This window comes from Salvelinus sp. IW2-2015, linkage group LG8, assembly GCF_002910315.2.
Source record: "Salvelinus sp. IW2-2015 linkage group LG8, ASM291031v2, whole genome shotgun sequence".
NCBI classification, from domain to species: Eukaryota; Metazoa; Chordata; class Actinopteri; order Salmoniformes; family Salmonidae; genus Salvelinus; species Salvelinus sp. IW2-2015.
The window spans coordinates 43,107,438-43,129,860 of record NC_036848.1 but is presented as its reverse complement, the minus strand read 5'-3'; positions in this window follow the sequence as shown (position 1 = coordinate 43,129,860).

Below are 22,423 nucleotides of genomic sequence, written 5' to 3'. Positions count from 1 at the left end.
GATGTCCTCCAATTTTCTTTCGAGGTTGTGTTGAATACTCTATTTCTTGAGGTTTCACTTTTTGTTGTTGAGGTTTTCTCAGTGCAGAGTCATTTCGCACGAAGGAAAGTTGGTCAGACTAAAGACTCATTCTTCTGAAGTTTGTCTGGGTATTTTTACTCCCCTGAGGGGCATTGCCATAACTTTCTAGACAAATTGTGCTTTATCTTGCAGTTGGCATTTCCAACTCGGCCATTGATTTCGGTGGTACGTTGTTACTGTTTGAAAAAAATGAGGGCAGGATCTGAAGATTTTTTTGATTAATTCCCAACCCCACTCTATGCCTAAATGTTTGACTCTGAGGCTGCAGTGCTTTAGATCAGTGCTCTGTTCCAATGGGACCCTCATATATAAGGCCATTATAGCCAATCAAAGGGAAATATAAAAAGGTGGATTTTGGTTGGGGTAAAATAATGGGCAGGAAAGCTTTCATTAACGACCTGAATGAATCTTAGTATAGGCGACTTTCTTGCAGGCCAAGCATTCCCTGGACGGGCGTTAAATCAACTGAATATCCATGGGTGTCATCACACAGCCAGCCTAATGGTTATGAAAGAGCCCTGTGAGAGAGAAAAGGGGAACTTTTCTCTTTCTTTTTCTCTCTTCTCTCTCTCTCTCTCTCTCTCTCTTCTCTCTCTCTCCTCTCTCTCTCTCTCTCTCTCTCTCTCTCTCTCTCTCTCTCTCTCTCTCTCTCTCTCTCTCTCTCTCTCTCTCTCTCTCTCTCTCTCTCTCTCTCTCTCTGGTCAAAAGTTTTAGACACACCTACTCTTTCAAGGGTTTTCTTATTTTTTTTACTGTTTTCTACATCGTAGAATAATAGTGAAGACATAAAAACTATGAAATAACACATATGGAATCATGTAGTAACCAAAAAAGTGTTTAACTTCTTGCAACTATAGGGGGTTGCTGTTCCGCATTATGCTAATATTTGTGTCTCCAACATTAAACCCTGCCTAGCGGCTAAAATTCTTGATCGTACAATAGGCATATTATTTGTTATTATTGGATAGAAAACACCTTCTAGTTTCTATAGAAGTTGGAAATTTTGTCTCTGAGTGGTAACAGAACAATTTCTAAGCACTTTTATGACAGGTTCAGGAATTTCAAGAAAATTTTTACCTGATCTGGGGGTCTTGTTTTGTAAGGCGACAGTGAATGCTATGAAGAAACCGACACTGCCCTACGTCTTCCCTGGGTGTCTGTAACTCATCACGTTTTGATGAAATCGATGGTGACAGTCACAGCCATTATAAAACCACAAAAATGTTTAGGACCCGCCCTTTTCTCGTCGTGCGCCTGGAAGCGTGAAGGCCATCGGACTTGCCTCGTTCCAAATCGTTTTCTAACCAGCAATATGAATTCTCCGGTCATGTTTTCAAGTCGTATATAGTTGTTTAAAAACATCATAATGTAGTTAATTTGAACCGTTTTATAGCAATTTATATCCGTTTAGTCGCGATTTGAGGAATTTCTTGTTGTGCACACTCTTAGAAAGTTTGGACACGTTGTTGATGGGCGCAGTGTCGGTACCGTTGATGGTGACACTTTCGAAAGGACAGAGGAACATACTACGACCAAAAGCTTGATAACATAGAAAGGATAATTGCCCAAGAATCTGATGGAAGAAACACTCAAGTAAGCAATATTTAATATGATAGATCGTGTTCTGTCGAAATATTTTTAAACGCATATTTCGCATTTTGTAGTTTGGTATAGCTTTCACTTGGGGCCAACCCTGTTTTGAAAAAGTAAGGATAATTTTAAAAAATAAATCAGCGGGTTGCATTAAGAACTAATTTGTCTTTCGATTGCTGTCAACCCTGTATTTTTTAAGTCATAGTATAATGATTAGCTTTCAATTTAAAACTAGAGATACTCTGATAGATGACGTCAGAGCATATTGAGGCTTGATTTTCCTAGTATTTTTATTGTTAACCACGGTTTTGTATGGCTAATATGCACCTTTTCGAACGAAACTGTATATGTAATTGATAAAATATGTTACAGATGTCATCGAAAGAATTCTGAGAAGTTAGTGAAAAAAATTAATATATTGGCGGTGATTACGTTATAGCCGCTCGTTGGGCTGGAATCGATGCTCCTGGATAGTTGCACATGTGTATGCTACACTTATCGATTTATTGTCGTTTTCGCTGAAAAACGCTTAAAACATCTGGAAATATGGTCTGGAAATCACCAAGAAGCTGGGTCTATTTCCATTGTATGCTTTGGTCCTATTTTTATTGAAATGTTTATGAATGAAGGATAAATTGGTCATACACGTTGCTCTAGTCTAGTAATTCTAGTCGATTTGTGATGTCGGGGTGCAATGTACAGCTGTGATTCTACCTGAAATATGCTTTTTCCTAACAAAAACTATATCCTTACCATGAATATGTATCAGACTGTCCATCTGAAGAGGTTTTATTCTTGTTAGTGGATATCAATATCTTTATTGAGCCGAATTGCGGTGATAGCACCTGAAGGAGTCAAGAAACTGGATGGAGTTAGAATAAGTGGGTTATTTTGCTAACGTGTTTAGCTAATAGATTTACAATATTGTCTTTCCTGTAAAACATCTTAAAAAATCTGAAAATGGTGCGTTTATATTCACAAGAGTCTGTATCTTTCATCTGGTGTCTTGGACTTGTGAGTTTAAATGATATTTAGATGCTACCATCTACTTGTGAAGCGTATGCTAGCTATGTCAATCAGTGTGTCGGGGGGTGGGGGTGCTCCCGGACCCGGGGTAGAGCTCGTTAGAGGTTAAACAAATCAAAATATATTTTATTTGAAGAGTTGCTACATATGCTGAGCACTTTTGCGCTGCATTTCCTTCACTCTGAGGACCCGACTCATCCCAAGCCATCCTCACCATCTCAATTTGGTTGAGGTCGGGGGATTGTGGAGGCCAGGTCATCTGATGCAGCACTCCATCACTCTCCTTCTTGGTAAAATAGCCCTTACACAGTCAGGAGGTGTGTTGGGTCATTGTCCCAAAACAAATGATAGTCCCACTAAGCCCAAACCAGATGGGATGGAGTATCATTGCAGAATGCTGTGGTAGCCATGCTGGGTAAGTGTGCCTTAACTTTTTAGGGATAGGGGGCAGCATTTCAATTTGGATGAATAGTGTGCCCAGAGTGAACTGCCTCCTACTCTGTCCCAGGTGCTAATATATGCATATTATTATTACTATTGGATAGAAAACACTCTGAAGTTTCTAAAACTGTTTGAATGATGTCTGTGAGTATAACAGAACTCATATGGCAGGCGAAAACCTGAGAAAATCCAACCAGGAAGTGGGATATTTGAGGTTGGTCGATTTTCAACTCATCGCCTATTGAATTCCCAGTGGGATATGGATATGTTTGCACTTCCTACGGCTTCCACTAGATGTCAACAGTCTGTAGAACCTTGAATGAGGCTTCTCCTGTGATGTGGAGCCAGATGAGAGGGGAATGAGTCAGTGGTCTGGCAGAGAGCCAGGTCCTGGTCACGCGCATTCCACATGATATCGACTTGCGTTCCATTACTTCTATAGACACAAAGGAATTCTCCGGTTGGAACGTTATTGAATATTTATGATAACAACATGCTAAAGACTGATTCTATCTTAGTTTAGTTTGAAATGTTTCTACGACTTGTAATATAACTTTTTGAAGCTTTCGTCCGACGTTCGCCTGGACCTGCACGAGCGTCTGGATATGTGTACTAAACGTGCTAACAAAAGTAGCTACTTGGACATAAATAATGGACATTATCGAACAAAACAACAATTTACTGTGGAACTAGGATTCCTGGGAGTGCATTCTGATGAAGATCATCTAAGGTAAGGGAATATTTATAATGTAATTTCGTATTTCTGTTGACTCCAACATGGCGGAGATATTTTGTTTCTATCTGAGCGCCGTCTCAGATTATTGCATGGTTTGCTTTTTCCGTAAAGTTTTTTTGAAATCTGACACAGCGGTTGCATTAAGAACAAGTGTATCTTTAATTCTATGTAAAACATGTATCTTTCATCAAAGTTAATGATGAGTATTTCTGTTATGTGATGTGGCTCTCTGCAATTTCTCTGGATATTTTGGAGGCATTTCTGAACATGGCGCCAATGTAAACTGAGATTCTTGGATATAAATATGCACATTATCGAACAAAACATACATGTATTGTGTAACATGATGTCCTATGAGTGTCATCTGATGAAGATCATCAAAGGTTGATTCATTTTATCTCTATTTCTGCTTTTTGTGACTCCTATCTTTGGCTGGGAAAATGGCTGTGTGTTTCTTGGCCAAAGCAAGTATTTTCTTCTTATTATTGGTGTCCATTAGTAGAGGTTTCTTTGCAGCAATTCTACATGAAGGCCTGATTCACACAGTCTCCTCTGAACAGTTGATGTTGAGATGTGTCTGTTACCTGAGCAATTTCTGAGGATGGTAACTCTAATGAACTTATCCTCTGCAGCAGAGGTAACTCTGGGTCTTCCATTCCTGTGGCGGTCCTCATGAGAGCCAGTTTCATCATAGCGCTTGAAGGTTTTTGCGACTGCACTTGAAGAAACTTTCAAAGTTCTTGAAATGTTCCATATTGACTGACCTTCATGTCTTTAAGTAATGTTGGACTGTCATTTCTCTTTGCTTATTTGATCTGTTCTTGTCATAATATGGACTTGATCTTTTACCAAATAGGTGTAAGAACTGACGCTGGAGATGAGAAGCAGAAACAGGGAGTGAACATTTAATGAACAGACAAGTGACAGAACAGGAACAACGTCAGAACAGGGCGAACAGAATGGCATTACGACAAATATACTGAAGAAGGGAACAACCTAGCGAACAGACAAATATAGGGGAGGTAATCAAAGCAGGTGATTGAGTCCAGGTTAGTCCAATGAATCGCGTATGCGCGTGACGAGGGAAACAGGTGTGCGCAATGATGGTGGCAGTGTAGTGCTGGGAAGACTGGCGCCAGGGAGGGAGAGCGGGAGCAGGCGTGACAATAGGGCTATCTTCTTTATACCCCCCTACCTTGTCACAACACAACTGATAGGCTCAAACACATTAAGGAAAGAAATTCCACAAATTAACTTTTAAGAAGGCACACCTGTTAATTTAAATGCATTCCAGGTGACTAGCACATGAAGCTGGTTGAGAGAATGCCAAGAGTGTGCAAAGCTGTCGTTAAGGCAAAAGGTGACTATTTGAAGAATCTCAAATATAAAATATATTTTGATTGAACACTTTTTTGGTTACCACATAATTCCATATGTGTTCTTACATAGTTTTGATGTCTTCACTATTATTCTACAAGGTAGAAAATAGTAAAAATAAAGAAAAACCCTTGAATGAGTAGGTGTTCTAAAACGTTTTACCGGGTTGGTGTGATGTGTGTGTGGTCTCTCTCTCTCTCTCTCTCTCTCTCTCTCTCTCTCTCTCTTCTCTCTCTTCTCTCTCTCCTCTGTCTGTCGTGCGTCTGTCTGTCTGCTGTCTGTCTGTCTGTCTGTCTGTCTGTCTGTCCTGTCTGTCTGTCCTGTCTGTCTGTCTGTCTGTCTGTCTGTCTGTCTGTCTGTCTGTCTGTCTGTCTGTCTGTCTGTCTGTCTGTCTGTCTGTCTGTCTGTCTGTCTGTCTGTCTGTCTGTCTGTCTGTCTCTCTGTCTCTCTGTCTCTCTGTCTCTCTGTCTCTCTTCTTCTATCTGCCATGCGTGTTGATGCTCTCAGAGGGCTGGGGAAAGAAGAAAGGACATGGAGCGGAGCTTGAAAAGGCTCAGGCAGGGAGACATGGGAGGAGAGAGGAAGAGCAGGCGACCGCTAACTCTCTCTGAACATCTTATACTCCTGAATGGGTCTTTCAAGTGTTCCTCCTCTGATATCTACCAACCAACCAACCAACCAATCCTTAGCCAATCCCACTGGTCCTGCCAGGCTTCACTGAACGGTGAAAACAATGATCCCTCTCTCTCCCTCCCCCCATCTTCTGCTTTCTTTTTCATTCCTCCCTTGCTTTGTACCTTTCCTTTATTCTCCTTGCTGGAACACAAGCAAGCTATTATACAAGCAACAGCTCCTCTAATTCTCCCAATAAGAGAGCAGCGTGTTTGTATATATAAATCTTTTTTTTTTTTTCTCCTGCTCCTCCATTTTCCCTTTTTTCGGTTGAATTGATTTTCAGGAAATGAGACTTAGAAGGGATTCATTCTGTTTGCCCGGAGTTAGGCATGGATGTGTATGTATGCGGATGTGTGTGTTCGTTCCTGCATGCAGATATGTGGTTGCATATACCCAAACAGAGGGATCTACCAAGGTATTTCTCTAATTTCTCTTCTTGAGCCACCAGTAAATCAGCCTATTCTTGGCTCTTTCCATTCTCTGGATCGCAACAGGATCTTGTAAACAAATTCACAAACACAGAGTCTAACTGTAATACAATCTGTTTAAATCTCACTAATAAATATCCTAAATSCCTTGCTTTCAGCCTCTGCTAAGGCCAGCTAAGGCTTCTGTGAACATCACTATGGCTCCAGTTTAATATGGGGTTTTCTGTCTGCAAGGTGGGAGGAAGGGGGTATGTAGTGTTTTGTCAGGGGAATGGTAGAGACCCCCAGTTAGATCACCAGTGAGGCTCCCCCACACCTACTTTCTGAGATACCCCTCTGACCCAAGGTTGATAATGATGGGGGAAGGGGGGGTTGAGCTTAATTTACTGAACACTATAGGGATGATGGCTGGAGGATGGATAATGTTGGCTGACTGACTGGCCGGCCTGGAGGAGACAGGATCTGATCATGCCATGGAGAAATAGACACACAATGATGCAAAAAGAATCCACCAGATCTGTCTGTGAAAATGTTTCACAACAAAGATTTATGAAGATGAGAAGATAATTACGAATCTCACCATTGAGTCACAGTGAGAAGAGAACATGGCAGAGGGTCAGAGAGCCCTGGCCTGGCCGTCTAGAAATACTCCCCCTTGTTTCATGGCCTTCTTCCTGATGGGGCTCAGGTCAGAGGTCAAGTGCTGTGGGAACGTCACTGTCCCCACTGGTCGTGATAGGTAATGGAATGGGAGATCCAGGTCAAATGGGAACACAGACACGCACGCACAAGAACACACCACACACACAGCACACACCACACACACACACCCACACACACACACACACACAACACACAACAACACACACACACACACACACACACACACACACACACACACACACACACACACACACACACACACACACACACACACACACACACACACACACACACACACACACGACACACACACACACACACACACACACACACAGAATGGGTGACCAAGGTCAAATGGAAACAATTTGGGGAGCAACCTCCGCCATGGGGACAGGTTCAAGTGAGAGTGAAGGTTTGATGCTTGATTTGGGACTGGGAGGGAGAGCGGGAGCGGGAGCGTGGCTGCAATAATAGCCATTAAAATCCCATTGAGTGACAAAAGAAGTCGTAAATCTCATCAGATATCGGGTCTTTGTCTCTCSACATATGTTGGCTGTAATTTAATTTCACTGAATTGTGATGTCCCTCCTCAATTTCTTAMACTCACTAAGATAATGTCTCTTCATTTTCTCTTTTCAGGGCAAATCCATTTCAAATCACAACAAAATAGATTGCGTCTCAAGAGAATTGTGTCGTTAAATACAGGAAATGGCATAATCTATATTTGCACATTCTAGTATGACAACTGTCTTCAAACATCAAATGCCTCTCTTTGTCTGTGTCTCGACATTGCTATGGCAATGACATAGAGTTACAAAGCAATAATGGAGAGTATGTTTTAAGCAGGTTTTAATGCCAGCAGGCTAGGTTGATGGTTTCACTAGGTGACATGATGCGGGGGAGGAATGAGGAAGGCCTATAAGGTCTGTTTCAGGAGCGTTGTGTCTGTCTGTTACCGTCTGGGTCTCTTCACCTGTCACTGTGTCACCCTGTGTGACAGGGTTTCCCCATGACTGCGTCAAAGCCTGGCAGTTGACAAAGCTGGAGTGACAGGGCTGTGATCCCTCCCCATACACACAGAGCACGGGGTGCCTCTCGACACTCTCACTCACACACAGATCAGGGGGTGCCTCTCGATTCGTGTGTTACCGCGTCAGTCTGTCTCCCTGAGTAACAGAGTGAACTAGTAGATCCAGGAGGCTGCTGGGAGCCCCAGCCATGATGCTGTGTCACAGTCTCACATTAGAATAGTAGGCCTTCGTAGCTAATGAGATCTGGGTCTCTGTCTGTAAAAGACACTGATACTCCACACGCAGGGATCCTATTGGCTGAATAATAACACACTTACTGAACTTCAAATCAAGCCACAAACAGTAAACACACATGAACTAACAAGCCAACCAGTAAGCCACTAAGATTGCGATTTATTTTATCAGCACTATAAAACTATGAACCCACTGAGCATATGATGCTGTTGTAAATTTGATTTCAAGCAGATGCTTTTCTCTTGCTTGGTTTGGGATCAATCAAGCAAAAGAAAAGACACACCACAACAGAGGACAAAGCAATGGGCCACCCTCAGTCCCTCTAGCTAATGAATTAGATCCTCAAACAGTTCTACAGCTGCATCATTGAGAGCATCTGGCTGTATCACCGCTTGGTATGGCAACTGCTTGGCATTCGACCCGCAAGGAGATACATACGGCCCAGTACATCACTGGGGCCGAGCTCCCTGCCATCCATGACCTCTATACCAGGCGGTGTCAGAGGAAGGCCCTAAAAATTGTCAACGACTCCAGCCACCCAATTCATAGACTGTTCTCTCTTCTACCGCACGGAAAACGGTACTGATGCACCAAGTCTGGAACCAACAGGACCCTGAACAGCTTCTACCCCCAAGCTATAAGACTGCTAAATAGTTAGTTAAATAGTTAACCAAATAGCTACCCGGATTATCTGCACTGCATTAACTTTTTTGAGTCATCACATACTGTACGCTGCTGCTACTGTTTATTATCTGTCACTTTATTCCAAGTTATATGTACACATCTACTTCAATTACCTCATACCCTTGCACATCAACCTTGTATATAGCCAAGTTATCATTACTCATTGTGTATCTATTATTACTTTCATTATTACGTGTTTTACTTTTCTATTATTTTTCTATTTTCTTTCTCTCTGCATTGTTGGGAAGTCCACACCTGTTGTTGATGAAGCATGTGACAAATAACATTTTATTTGATTACATTGCCTGTTCAGTGTGTCACCTATCCACCACCTCCATCCTCTCTCTCCACCGTCATCCTCCTGTGGTATTTCTGACCCTAAATGAAATGGAGACAGACATTGCTACAGTGCCTCCCAGGCCAAAGCAATAAAGCCTCTACGACCAGGTTCTGGATGCTCTACATTGATATATCTCCACTATCTGCTCCCGGCCCCAGGCGCTACTAAACCTAATCAGGCCTGCAATGAGGAGTGTCTCCCCTGTATGAGCTATGCCCCCCTGGAGACCACCCTCTTTCATCTTCTCTGGATCCAGGTAAAGGGGGGTCTGATGGGGGTTCTCCATGGGGTCTACCTGCCCCTCTGGAGGGGGTCATATGAACCAGAAGCCATTAGACCCCTTATCCAATAACAGCATCAATATTTATTATACTGACATCAAGTGGAGCCCATTATCACTCCCATCCTCAAATTGTCATTAGTTCAGCCTTAAAGTTTTTCCTCTCTCTGTCTCTCTGTGTTTCAATAAATAACTCCCTTTGCTTTAGAAAGCAAACTAACTAAATAATACAACATTATTTGCTTTGGCAATTGAAACCACAGTAGTAGTCCATCACATGTTCCGGGATTCTTCCGATGGCATTGAGGAGTACACCACATCAGTCGACCCCACAGTGACTGTACATACCCCAACCAGAAGCCATGGATTACAGGCAACATCCGCACTGAGCTAAAGGGTAGAGCTGCCGTTTTCAAGGTGCCGGACTCTAACCAGGAAGCTTATTAAAAATCCTGCTATGCCCTCCGACGAACCATCACAGGCAAAGCGTCAATACAGGGCTAAGATTGAATCGTAATACACTGGCTCCGGCGCTCGTCTTATGTGGCAGGGCTGTTACAGACAACAAAGGGAAGCACAGTCGCGAGCTGCCCAGTGACACGAGCCTACCAGACGAGCTAAATCACTATGCTTTCTTCGAGGCGAGCAACACTGAGGCATGCATGAGAGCACCAACTTTTCCAGACGACTGTGTGATCATGCTCTCGGTAGCCGACGTGAGTAAGACCTTTAAACAGGTCAACATTCACAAGGCTGCAGGGCCAGACAGATTACCAGGATGTGACATTTTCAACATGTCCCTGATTGAGTCTGTAATACCAACATGTTTCAAGCAGGCCACCATAGTCTCTGTGCCCAAGAACACTAAGGCAACCTGCCACGTCCGTAGCCATGAAGTGCTTTGAAAGGCTGGTAATGGCTCACATCAACACCATTATCCCATTATCCCAGAAACCCTAGACCCACTCCAATTTGCATACCGCCCAAACAGATCCACAGATGATGCAATCTCTATTGCACTCCACACTGCCCTTTCCCACCTGGACAAAATGAACACCTATGTGAGAATGCTATTCATTGACTACAGCTTAGCGTTCAACACCATAGTACCCTCAAAGCTTATCACTAAGCTAAGGATCCAGGGACTAAACACCTCCCTCTGCAACTGGATCCTGGACTTCCTGACGGGCCGCCCCCAGGTGGAGAGAGTAGGTAGCAACACATCTGCCACGCTGATCCTCAACACTGGGGCCCCTCAGGGGTGCGTGCTCAGTCCCCTCCTATACTCCCTGTTCACCCATGAAAGGCACGACTCCAAAACCATCATTAAGTTTGCAGACGACACAAGTGGAGCAGGTTGAAAGCTTCAAGTTCCTTGGTGTCGACATCACCAACAAACTAGAATGGTCCAAACACACCAACACACCAAGACAGTCGTGAAGAGGGCACGACAAAGCCTATTTCCCCCTCAGGAGACTGAAAAGATTTGCCATGGGTCCACAGATCTTCAAAAGGTTCTTCAGCTGCAACATCGAGAGCATCCTGACTGGTTGCATCACTGCCTGGTCCGGAAACTGCTCGGCCTCTGACCGCAAAGCACTACAGAGGGTAGTGCGTACGGCCCAGTACATCACTGGGGCTTTGCTGCCTGCCATCCAGGACCTCTACACCAGAAGGTGTCAGAGGAAGGTCATACAAATTGTCAAAGACCCTAGCCACCCCAGTCATAGACTGTTCTCTCTACTACCGCATGGCAAGCGGTACCGGAGTGTCAAGTCTAGGACCAAAAGGCTTCTCAACAGTTTTTTCCCCAAGCCATAAGACTCCTGAACAGGTAATCAAATGGCTACCTATTTGATTACGACTATTTGCATTGTGTGCCCCCCTCCAACCTGTCACGTTCTGACCTTATGTTCCTTTGTTATGTCTTTATTTTAGTTTGGTCAGGGCGTGAGTTGGGGTGGGCATTCTATGTTGGTTTTTCTATGTTTTGTTCTATTGTTCTATTTCTATGTGTTTGGCCTAGTATGGTTCTCAATCAGAGGCAGGTGTAAGTCGTTGTCTCTGATTGGGAGCCATATTTAGGTAGCCTGTTTGTCATTGTGTGTTGTGGGTGATTATATTTTTCTGTTTGCTGTTTCATCGTACAAGGAGTGTTCGTTTGTCATTTGATTGTTTTTGTTCAGTGTTCATTTATTTTCGTATTAAAACAATATGGACACTTACATTGGTCCTCCTCTTCTTCCAACTACGACAAGCGTTACACAACCCCTCTTTTACGCTGCTGCTACTCAATGTTAATCATATATGCATAGTCACTTTAACTATACATTCATGTATATACTACCTCAATTAGCCCGACCAACCGGTGCCCCCGCACATTGGCTACCCGGGCTAACTGCATTGTGTCCCGCCACCCACCACCCACCAACCCCTCTTTTACGCTACTGCTACTCTCTGTTTATCATATATGCATAGTGACTTTAACCATATCTACATGTACATACGACCTAAATCAGCCCGACTAACCGGTGCCTGTATATAGCCTCGCTACTTTTATAGCCTCGCTACTGTATATAGCCTCGCTACTGTTATTTTTCACTGTCTTTTTTACTGTTGTTTTTTATTTCTTTACTTATCTACCTAATACCTTTTATTTATTTATTTACTTAGAAATTGCACTGTTGGTTAGAGCCTGTAAGTAAGCATTTCACTGTAAGGTCTACAACTGTTGTATTCGGCGAACGTGACAAATAAACTTTGATTTGATTCACATACACTGGTAATGTTGAAATATTTAATTTTTAAAGACCTCAAACCCCTTCAACAGAATATGCAACAACTAATTAAAGGATAAAACATTTCTAATAAAATGGATAATAAAAGTGTCTTTAAACTGATTTTAATCAAGTTTCCATTAATTGTGAATTATAATAGTTGGATTTAAAGGTCAAACGATAAGAAGATAACCTGACCAGGGCATGGAAGAGGTTTGTGGTGGGTATTGGATAGGGAATTCATAGGGTGTAATGTCTGCATCCAAAATAGTGCACTACTTTTGATGAGGGCCCCAAAGATAATGTGGTCAGTTTATCAGGTACACCACTCCGTTCACGAAAATGGATCGCTCCTACAGACAGTGAGTCACATTGCCATGTCTTGCTATATAAAGCAGGCAGACAAGCATTGAGGCACTCAGTTACTGTTCGATTGAACGTTAGAATGGAAAAAGCGAGTGACCCAAGCAACTTTGAGCGTGGCATGATGGGCTTTTCATGGACGACAGTCCAATCTAGGGCTAACTGAGAATGGCGCGACAAACAAAAAATCTCCAGTCAGTGGCAGTCCTGTGTGGAAAACAGCATGGACCAACATTACCAGGGAACGTTTCCGACTCCTTGTAGAATCCATTCACTGAAGAATTCAGGCTGTTCTGGAGGCAAAGGGGGTTCCGAACCGGTACTAGACTGGCCACCCGGTACTAGACTGGCCATTGAGTGTATATGTCACACCCTGATCTGTTTCACCTGTCTTTGTGCTTGTCTCCACCCCCCCTCCAGATGTCGCCCTTCTTCCCCATTATCCCCAGTGTATTTATACCTGTGTTCTCCGTTTCTCTTGCCATTTCATTTTGTTTCATCAAGCCTACCAGCGTTCTTCCCGTGCTCCTGTCTTTCTCTAGTTCCTGTTTTCTAGTTTTCCCGGTTTTGACCATTCTGCCTGCCCTGACCCTGAGACTGCCTGCCGTTCTGTACCTTGTCAGACCACCCTGGATTACCGACCTCTGCCTGCCCTGACCCTGAGCCGGCCTGCTGTTCTGTACCTTTCGGACTCTGCTCTGGATTACTGACCTCTGCCTGTCTTTGACCTGTCGTTTGCCTGCACCCCTGTTTTTGTAATAAACTTTTGTTACTTAGAAACTGTCTGCATCTGGGTCTTCTCCTGAGCCTTGACAGTACCAACTGGCCATGACGAATCCAGCAGACTTGGACCAGATCCGCAATGCCGTCTTCTCCCAAGGAGCCACCATTGGAAGGCACGAGGAGTTGCGAGGAGTTCCAGACCTTGGCTGAATGCAAATCCCATTGCCTGAAGTCAGTGCAGCCTGCCCCGGAACGTCTTCCTATGGGCTCGGAAGTTGCCCCGGACCTCTCCGCCATTCCCACGGAGTACCAGGACCTCCGGGAGGATTTCAGTAAAGCCCAGCCACTTCACTTCCTCCGCACCGACGCTATGACTGTGGGATTGACCTTCTCCCAGACACCACACCGCCCCGTGAACGACTGTACTCTCTGTCGGGTCTGGAGACCAAGGCTATGGAGACCTACATCGAGGACTCCCTAGCTGCAGCGTGTATCCATCCTTGTGCCTCCCCCGCCGGCGCAGGGTTCTTCTTTGTGGAGAAGAAGGAAAAAACCCTGTGCCCGTGCATTGACTACCGGGGCCTTATTGACATCATGGTGGCATTCCACCTCTGCCTTCAAGCCGCTCCAGGGGGCCACCGTTTTCTCCAAGTTGGACCTGCGGAATGCCTACGACCTGGTGCGGATGCGGGAAGGGGATGAGTGGAAGACTGCTTTCAACACGGCCAGCGGTCACTACGAATAGCTGGCCATGCCATTTGGCCTTACCAATGCCCCAGTTGTGTTCCAGGCCCTGGTTAATTATGTTCTCTGCGACATGTTGAACCGGTTCATCTACCTCGACGAATTCTTGTTTTCTCCCACTCAGCCCAAGAGCACGTGCTCCACGTCCAACAGGTCCTCCAGCACCTCCTGGAGAACCAGCTTTTTGTGAAAGCGGAGAAATGTCGGACTCTGCTCTGGATTACTGACCTCTGCCTGCCCTTGACCTGTCGTTTGTCTGCCTCCCTGTTTTTATAATAAACTTTTGTTACTTCGAAACTGCCTGCATCTGGGTCTTCTCCTGAGCCTTGACAGTATAAGGAATAAGGTGCCATGTGGAACACACACAATGTTAGAGGGTTTAGGTGTGCATGCCAATCTGTAATACCAAAGACAGTGAGGAATCTGATGGGGCCTGACAGGCGAGCCCTTCTCTAATACATTTCTCTGAGGAAATGTATTTAGGAGTGGGAGYAAACAGACAGAGAGACAGACAGGCTGATAAGCCTCTCAACCTGATCCAGATAATTAGTGTCTGTTTACTTCAGGAAGCTGGCAGTGATAGATCAGATAGGTCTCTCTGTCTGTGAGCCTCCTGTGGATCTATGACCTTAGGTGAACTCTGACCCTCATCCCTCTAGTCTGAACCTCATCCCTCTAGTCTGACCCTCATCCCTCTAGTCTGACCCTCATCCCTCAATAGGCCCTGAGCTCTCCCTGCTACCTCTAAAGTCCAGTTCTAAGTCCAGTCTCAGATCTATGCCCCCCCCCCCCCCATAGTCCTCTGTACTCTGTGCTGTCGGGCACTGGAGCCGTGTTGTTCATGTGTGTTTGGATTCTGGATTCTGGGATTGCACTGTGTTGTGTGTGTGTGTGTGTGTGTGTGTGTGTGTGTGTGTGTGTGTGTGTGTGTGTGTGTGTGTGTGTGTGTGTGTGTGGTGTGTGTGTGTGTGTGGTGTGTGTGTGTGGTGGCTCAGACAGGCTACATAAAGGGGGTCTCAGCGGCTCGCTGTTATCAGTGTAAAAAGACCCGAGCAGGAGGGGACAGCAGCAGATAACCACACCCAGGGCCATGTGACGACAGGTTCTGGGTCTGTTCTGGGGGCCGTGGGGAGGGGAAGGGAGGGGGGCAGCTTATTCTCATGCCTGCATGGTCCCAGAGGTCTGTGTAAACCTACCTTCCCCTTCATTCCTCAGAACCCCCCATCCCAGAGCAGTTTACATAAGCGCCTCTCTTCTTAGATTCCCCCTCCTACTCTCCTCCAGCAGACAATTTGCGACGTGGCTGCCATGCTTGGATGCTGCTATGCTGTCTCTGCTGGCTCCTTGAGCTGCTTCACACACAGACCCCAAGATGGCTATGAGGCTTCCAGCTTCCAGCAGGTTATGGTGGGCAGTGTCTGTTTGGGAGAGAGGTAGGAAGCTATAGCTAGGCTCAAACTGGAGCCAGGAATGTCTTTGCAGAGTCTGTGTATCCACCTACCTCAATTTTTCTCCCCTTCTCTTCTCCTCTTGTGCTTCTCTTCATTTCCTCCTGTCCTCTTTCCTTCCCCACCTAACAAACTCCCAAAATCTCATGAAAGGTAGTGCAGCTGAAATGCCAGTACTGTCTGTGTGACTACCAGAACATACTCCCTATGCTCATCACACACCAGTCATCACCACTGTACCGGAACGGTTAAGAACCTCTCTCTCTCTCTCTCTCTCACACACACACACACAACACACACACAACACACACACACACACACACACACACACACACACAACACCACACACACACACACACACACACACACACACACACACACACACACACACACACACACACACACACACACACACACACACCACACACACCACAGCACCTTGCGAGTCTTCGGTGCACACACACACATATCTCTTCTGTGGCTCCACACACAAGTCTATGTTCCAAATGTTACTCTGTGTTACACGTTACCCTGTGTTCCACATTACCCTGTGTTCCACATTACCCTGTGTTCAACATGTTCTCTCTGTCCCTGCATGGTACCCAGGATCAACAGAAGGAGACAAATACGAGAGAAGAATGTCAGTTTAGAATCAAATCTAGGTCAGCTCTCTGTACGATTGCATCGGTAAGTAAGTTATTTCTGCACACGGATGAATCATTTATAATAATAGGAGCTGGGTGCTAAAGGTAAGATTAGGGTTTTCCTGACTAGAGAGTCATGAAGGTGCACTGATGAAAATGGAAACTATGAAAGTGGGTCTGCCTCTTAAAAACAGATTTCACTTTATTCTCTAGCTGACGAATGTGGTGAAGTGATTATACGCCCACTGTCCATATTCAGAAGTAGGCRGTCAAATAAAAAATAAAAAAACYGATTATTTTGAAATTAAATATCTTCTTATGTCATTTCAGGGGCTCTACATCATTGGGCTGCTGGGAGGTGGAAGAGATTGGCCAGGTGAATGTCATTGTCTGAATGATGAATTTGCCTCACCGCTTGGCTTGGCTGTGGAATTGGACATAGGTATGAAAAAATTGATAAGGTGCTGGATTGATTGTGGCTGTTGGATCCTACAAGTTGAGTGGCTATGCAGAGCTTTTTCTTATTATTGAYATATTCGTTTTTTATCAGTCAGAGGACCAAGATTCTTCGAACCTTGAATTTGGCTGTATCTTAACCTACTCTGGCATGGTTCATCCACAGCTGGACCTGACCTTTCAACTAGGGTGACCATATTTAAAATACCCAAATGCAGGACAACAGGATGATATACTATTTAACARCACCAGTAGGCTTAGCGACCACATCCTTACGAGATACAAGCAGTGGGCAGTTTGTTAGGTACACCACCCGATCACGAAAATGATTCGCTCCTACAGACAGTCACGTGGCCGTGGCTTGCTATATAAAGCAGGCAGACAGGCAGAGACATTCAGTTACTGTTCTATTGAACATTAGAATGGGAAAAACGAGTGATCTAAGCAACTTTGAGCGTGGTATAATCGTCAGTGCCAGGCGTGCCAGTTCCAGTATCTCAGAAACGGCTGGCATCCTGAGCTTTTCATGCATGACAGTGTCTAGGGTTTACTGAGAATGGTGCGATAAACAGAAAACATCCAGCCAGCAGCAGTCCTGTGGGCGAAACAACTCGTTGATGAGAGGTCGAAGGAGAATGGCAAGAATCGTGCAAGCAAGCGGCCCACAAACAGGCAAATAACAGCGCAGTACAACACGTGTGCAGAACGGCATCTGGGAACCACAACTCGTCAGTCCTTGTAGCGGAAGGGCTATTGCAGCAGACGACCACACCGGGTTCCACTCCTATCAGCTAAAAACAAGAAGCAGTTCCAGTGGGCAMGRYYTCSCCAACACTGGACAATTGAGGAGTGTAAAAACATTGCCTGGTCCGACGAATCCCAGTGCCTGTTGCGTKATGCTGATGGTAGAGTCAGGATTTGGCGTAAGCAGCAGAAGTCCATGGACCCATTCTGCCTGGTGTCAATGGTACAGGCTGGTGGCAGTGGTGTAATAGTGTGGGGAATGTTGTCCTGGCACAARTTAGGTCCCTTGATATCAATTGAACAATGTTTCCATGCCTCAAATAATTCAAGCTGTTCTGGAGGCAAAGTGGCCGGTACAAGATGGGTGTACCTAATACACACTCAGTGGCCAGTTTATCTTTCATGAGCACAATGCGACTGCAAGAGACAGGTTGGAATGTCTGACTGAAATACGGGACAAACCAACCTTTTTTTCTAAATTAGTGGTGTTTGAATTTGTTGATAACATGTGGGACATGATTGTTTGTTTGCAGGACGCGGGGCAAAGMACCAAAATGCAGGACTGTCCCACACAATCCGGGACATGTGGTCACCCTACTTTCAACAGCACTGGTCAAGTGTGCTGCTGTATCAGGTACACTCAACGTCAGTCCTGGGCATTTGGCCAAYCAGCACCCTCTCTAGTGTCAGGTCCAATTTCCTACCCAGTAGATCTAACCCCTGTCTCTGTGATCCATGGTCAGTCCCATGTGGTTGGACAGAGGTTGCCTTGCTCACATGCTGTCCAGCTGKCCCTCCCCAGGGTTAAAGACAAGTTAGCTGGGTGACCTTCAGGCCAGGGGTCAGGGAAGATTTGAGGCTGAGGCTGGAGATAGCACCCATAAGTATCTTGGGTTTGTATAGTCGAACATGGCAACCTTGCCTCTTTGACCTCACCCTAACCTGGTAACCTAGTCTATGTGACCTGCACCTCAGTCAAAGGCAGCCAGATGTATGAAGCTGCTTCAAAGCTTCCAGAGCAGAGGGAACAGATAGGTCAGCCCTAGGGTTTTGTGAAGGGGTGGCTGTGGCGATGAAACCTGATCCTTTCATTTATCGTTATCAGTAGCCACCCAGCTTCGGGCCGTCTTTCACACAGATAAAGAGGGGAAGAAACGCCACGCAGATGCATACCCACATAAACACACAATCAAAGAGTTGCACAATCCACACACACACACACACACGCACACACACACACACACACACACACACACCACACACACACACACACACACACACACACACACACACACACACACACACACCACACCACCACACACACACACACACACACCACACACACACCTCAGTCAAACACACACAAAACATGACCGGATGAGAATGTCTGCTCCCTGATCCGTAGCTACCTCAATGCCATCAGCACACGGTCATGGGCCCCAGCCATTCAGCCAGCGGACAGTAAGTTAATCAAATGTGCTAAATGGTCGGCGAACAGGCAGGGCTGTGCACAGACCTTTCAGGGGGCAGGTGTTCAAATGGAAAAAAGCATAGAGTAACAAATCCCTCTGTAGCGTAATTGTATTTTTTAGGCCTATTTCTGCAACAAACAGTAAGCAAGATAGTTACAAGGCCTCCTAACACCATGCCTGACATCGAGAAAAGAGTGGGCTATCAGCTGATCATTGATGTTGATGATTGATGTAAATCTGCTAGTTAGCTAGCTCCATTTCTTTTACTGATTGTGATTTACCTCTGTCTTTCTGTCTCTCTCTGCTGCATGTATCAGCCAACCAGACCGAATATTGATGATGATGTGGGCTAAATCAAGTGTTATCAAGTGTTACTCAAATGTTATGCTGCTGTGGCAGTACTGTTGATATTTAAACTAGGTAGCTAGCTACACACACTTTTAACAAGCAATCTCCATACAGGGCAGACTGGGGAAAAGGATCACAACTGGGCTCACACAAGTTTTGTACAGGGCACATCAACAGGCGCAACCAACAGACGGAGTGGGGGGTGACGAACTTACAACGACTTGCGGACAGTGGGTTCCAAACAACAATGAGAAAAAATTTATAGATTTTTTTTTGGGTGGGGGGGGATTACACCACCACCCAAAAGGGTACTTTGGAGACTGGAAGGGCAGAGGAGCATGTGCTCTGCACAGGTAAAGCCCTAGCTGTGCACGTACCTGTGCACAAGCCACCACCGGCCCCCACAAGCTCCCTGTTGAGAAGGCATTACCTGATGAGGAGTGGCAGTAATCAGGCCTTACGTATATCCGACTCTATCCAGTCATTCCTGCTCAATTAGCCTCAGTTTTGCCTGGCTTAGCTGACCCAGGCCACAGGCTCGCTTACAAACACAGCCATTGAGAAACGTGCACCACCACGGGTGGATCATATGATACCAGGYCCAGCCAGCCCTCATGTCACCCTGCCTCGGGGGCTCTACAGTGGGGCAGAGGAAGGGCAGCCAAGGGGAAGTCCTTCAGAAGCTGTACCTACCTGAGAAAGAAGGAGAAAATGGTACTATAGTACATCCTGGTTTGAACTATTCCTCTAGTTGACACATGGAGTTGTATGTGTGTTGATGGAATAGGGCTGTAGTGTACAGGGTGGTAAGTCATTTGGCCTTGTTTTTTTAACCCCCTAGAGTTGATGTCCGCACTCCCACGGAAATAATTAGTATGATAATGATTTTTGCATTGGATGCATCTTAATCTACCGTATCCACCGATGTCGCACATCTGCATCTGCTACAGCGGTGTTTGACAGACCATGAGACATCCCGAAAATCTGTAGCGTCCAAACGGAGATATGAGACTCTCACGAACAGGTACATGTTGGTTGTTTTGCGCTAGGACGCCCACATGCCTCCCAAGACTCGTCTGAAGGTCCCTCGGTACCAGTTGAAAAAATAAATGGGAAGTATATATGGAGACTGTTCAGAGACTGTTTCCTGATCTTTACAGTATGTCTCAGATATAGAACAGACAATTGAGAACCAACTTCCTTTAGATTTTTTTAGGGGGGACTATCTGTTGTTCCTTTATAGTGAATCTGTTATTCAATGCGTTTGTATAGGCTAATAGCAGTAAGGCCAAAAAAATAAAATGCATCAAATTATTGCTATGATATATATATACAGTATATACATAAATAATAGTAATAATATACAGTTGAAGTCGGAAGTTTACATACACCTTAGCCAAATACATTTAAACTCAGTTTCTCACAATTCCTGACATTCAATCCTAGTAAAAATGTCCTGTCTTAGGTCAGTTAGGATCACCACTTTATTTTAAGAATGTGAAATGTCAGAATAATAGAGAGAATTATTTATTTCAGCTTTTATTCCTTTCATTACATTCCCAGTTGGTCAGAAGTTTACATACGCTCAATTAGTATTTGGTAGCATTGCCTTAAAATTGTTTAACTTGGGTCAAACGTTTTGGGAAGCCTTCCACAAGCTTCCCACAATAAGTTGGGTGAATTTTGGCCAKTTCCTCATGACAGAGRTGGTGTAACTGAGTCAGGTTTGTAGGCCTTCTTGCTCACACATGCTTTTTCAGTTCTGCCCACACATTTTCTATAGGATTGAGGTCATGGCTTTATGATGGCCACTCGAATACCTTGACTTTGTTGTCCTTAAGCCACTTTGCCACAACTTTGGAAGTATGCTTTGGGTTATTGTCCATTTGGCAGACCAATTTGCGACAAGCTTTATGTCTTGAGATGTTGCATCAATTTATACCACATAATTTTCCATCCTCATGAAGCCATCTATTTTGTGAAGTGCACCCCCACAACATGATGCTGCCACCCCCGTGCTTCACGGTTGGGATGGTGTTCTTCAGCTTGCAAGCRRCCCCCTTTTTCCTTCAAATGTAACAATGGTCATTATGCCTAAACAGTTCTATTTTTGTTTCATTAGACCAGAGGACATTTCTCCAAAAAGTACGATCTTTGTCCCCATGTGCAGCTGCAAACCGTAGTCAGTTTTTTTTATGGCGGTTTTGGAGCAGTGGCTTCTTCCTTGCTGAGCGGCCTTTCAGGTTATGTTGATATAGGACTCGTTTTACTGTGGATATAGATTATTTTGTACCTGTTTCCTCCAGCATCTTCACACGGTCCTTTGCTGTTGTTCTGGGATTGATTTGCACTTTTCMCACCAAAGTACGTTCATCTCTAGGAGACAGAACGTGTCCCCTTGCTGAGCGGTATGATGGCTGCGTCACCCCATGGTGTTTATACTTGTGTACTATTGTTTGTACAGCTGAGCGTGGTACCTTCAGGCATTTGGAAATTGCTCCCAAGGATGAACCAGTCTTGTAGAGGTCTTCAATTAATTTTTCTGAGGTCTTGGCTGATTTCTGTTGATTTTCCCATGATGTCAAGCAAAGAGGCACTGAGTTTGAAGGTAGGCCTTGAAATACCTCCACAAGTACACCTCCAATTCACTCAAATGATGTCAATTAGCCTATCAGAAGCTTCTAAAGCCATGACATCATTGTCTGGAATTTTCCAAGCTGTTTAAAGGCACAGTCAACTTAGTGTATGTAAACTTCTGACCCACTGGAATGTGATACAGTGAATTTTAAGTGAAATAATCTGTAAACAATTGTTGGAAAAATTACTTGTGTCATGCACAAAGTAGATGTCCTAACCGACTTGACAAAACTAGTTTGCTAACAAGAAATTTGTGGAGTGGTTGAAAAATGAGATCAATGACTCCAACCTAAGTGTATGTAAACTTCCGACTTCCGACTTCAAAATCAGATGGGTCTTATAGTGTTATGGGCTAAAGGGGGTGTTCTCCAGTCTTGTCGTGTGCTGAAGTATGCCATACAAATGCGCAGGTGTGCACGTGCCTCCGTGTGCTCTGATCCTTTGCTTCTTTGGTCATTAGTATTTTCAGCCCGTCTTC